Consider the following 2,742-nt stretch of genomic DNA (forward strand, 5'->3'; position numbering starts at 1 on the left):
TCTTACTAATATAAGTAAATATATAATGTAATAGGCATGTATTTAGAATTATATTATTTATTCCGTTTTTCTAAAAAAAGTTGAAAAAATGAAAAGGTTAATATTTTCATATATTATATATAATATTTTAAATAAATTATATTTTCAAAATATTTTGATAAAAAATTATATTATATAATAATATCTTTAACAAAATTAGTTAGTTAATAAATTTTGAATATAATAATGTAATTATTTATCAATTAATATAAAATAAAATTTTAATTATTTTATATTTTAAAATTTTATTTTAATATAATTTTTTACTATTATAAAATTTTTTTGCATAATAAATAATCTTATTAAATAAAAAATATTCATATTTTTGTATTTATATATTTTTATTTAATTATTTAAGAATAAAAGATTTTGTTATCATTTAAAGTATTGTGTATTAAAGTATTGTTATTTAAAGCATTTATTTACGTATTAGGATATTCTATATTTATTAGAGTCTATCAATACTCTTCTTTTATATTAACCTTTGATTTTTATCTAATAAAATCTTGTGGTCTATATAAGTATGGCATATCTAATAAACACATAATTGTTATGCACATTTTAGACATACCCATTAATATAAATTTTATTTGGATAAATAGAAAACAGAAAAATGAATAAAGATTATTTTTACGTCATATTTGTAAATTTTTAATAAAATCTATCAATATAATTGTCTTAATCATTATACTTAATTAAAAAAGGCATTTAATTTGAAATAAAGAAAATAATAAATTTTACACATACAAATGGTACTAGATAAAAACTAAAGAAAACAAGTTTAAGAATCAAGGTTTTTTTTAATGAATATTTAATCAATTTAATTCTTCTTACTCTTCTATCTTTTTCTTTTCTTCTTCACCGCAAACAAATTATGTTTAAATTTTTAATTATGTTATTTGTATATTAAAATTAGTTATCAAAATTATTTATTAATATAAAATATATGTTAAAATATAAATATATATTAAAAATAAATTTAATTACATATATTTATATATAAATATCTTGATAACTGAATTTAATATAAGAATAGTATTTTTGTTAAATCTTTTATTAGCTGTATTAAAAATATTGGTTCCTTACTTAGACAGAAAATGAAACACTTTATAAATATGGGAAACGATGAGTGTTTGAGAGTTGAAGAAGTATCCCGCGTGGAATCAGAGTCCGGTCGATATAGGTGGCGGGTCTTCAAACCCACTCATTCATTTTCCTTTTTTCCTTGAAATTTCTTATTACAATATATAACATACCGTTCTAGTTCTCTCTCTCTCTCTCTCTTTCAACCAACAACTCCTAATTCTCAATTCTCTCTTGTTTGTTGAAGATGAAACCTTTTACGCTTTTCTCCTTCTCGCTTCTGAGTTTGGTGCTTTCCATCGTCTCTGGTTTGGGCCAAGCCCAGCAATTCACTCCTTCCTCTTCTCCTGCTCCTGCTCCTTCAAGTGATGGTAAATTACTCCAATCATGTTTTCTTTTCTATTCAATCATTCTTTAATTCTTTTCTTTTATCCTAATAAACTTTTCTTTTTCTTCTTCTATTTTTAAATTAAAGCAGGCACTTCCCTTGATCAAGGAATTGCTTATCTTCTTATGCTGGTGGCGCTGGCAATCACATATATGTTCCATTGATCTATAGCTAATTACTTACTTCTAATTCAATTATTTTGGGGGGATGTTTCCCCTCAAGATTCTTCAGTTGAGAAAAATTTTGTATTTTCTTTCTTCCAGAGCACTGTAATTATGATTTATGAATGAATTCTTCTTCTTATCTTGCAGTGCTGGGTGCTCTTCCTTTTACTTTTACTTTTACCCTTTCTTTTTTCCGCTTTTCGCATGCAGTTATGCTTTTTCAATTCTTTCCGGCAAAGCCAAGACTAGGTATTAGAATTTTAGAGACCCTCTCACACAAGTTTTATCGCAATATAGTTCACGAATTTCAAGGATAAAAAACTTCCATAACTCGCGCATACAAAACTTAAAAAGGAAAAAAAAAAAAAAAAAAAGAAAAATCGATGCCATGGCCAGAATTATGTACGTGTTAACTGTTAAGATGTGAAATGAGCGATTATATATATATATTTCTACTAGGAGTGACTTTCTACTGCTCAAATATTTGATTAAGAATTATTAATCAACTCTAATTGGTAAATTTTTTAGCAAACTTATTCTGCTGTCTAGAATGACTCTATACTATTTGCATGTTTTGTCAATTTGAAGATCTTGATTAGAGTCAGATACAATAAAAGAGATAAGTGATGGATTTTTTTGGATAAAGGATATTTTTTGTCTTTAAAATTTGGCAAAAATTTTTAAAATATCTCTAAATTTTATTTTGTTTTAATTTTGTTTCAAAAATTTTTTATTTGTATTAAATATATTTTCGATGGCTAAATTTTCAAAAAATTTAAAACTAATCTAACAATAATACATGAAAATTATGTTTGATTTACTTATGTTGAGGGTTGTTTTTATGAAATTGTTATTGAATTGGTATTAGATTTCTTGAAAAATTAGCTGTCAGAGGTATATTTGATACAAATAAAAAATTTTAGAGACAAAATTAAAACAAAATAAAACTTAAAGATATTTTTAAAATTTTTGTCAAATTTTAAGAACAAAAAATATATTTTATTTTTTTTTTAAATTCTTCAACATAGAAACTAGAACAAGTGGTGAGAGAAGTTGGTCACAGCCTCA

At 23.6% G+C, this 2,742-nt stretch overlaps 1 long non-coding RNA gene across 1 annotated transcript; it reads left to right on the forward strand.

Moving 5' to 3' along the window:
- The first annotated feature begins 1,112 nt into the window (after positions 1 to 1,112).
- Positions 1,113 to 1,820, forward strand: LOC112738117 (uncharacterized). The gene is made up of 2 exons (XR_003169260.2): positions 1,113 to 1,493; positions 1,601 to 1,820. It is a non-coding gene; the product is annotated as an uncharacterized lncRNA (long non-coding RNA).
- The last annotated feature ends 922 nt before the right edge of the window (positions 1,821 to 2,742 follow it).

Source organism: Arachis hypogaea, chromosome 13 (assembly GCF_003086295.3).
Source record: "Arachis hypogaea cultivar Tifrunner chromosome 13, arahy.Tifrunner.gnm2.J5K5, whole genome shotgun sequence".
Lineage (NCBI taxonomy): Eukaryota > Viridiplantae > Streptophyta > Magnoliopsida > Fabales > Fabaceae > Arachis > Arachis hypogaea.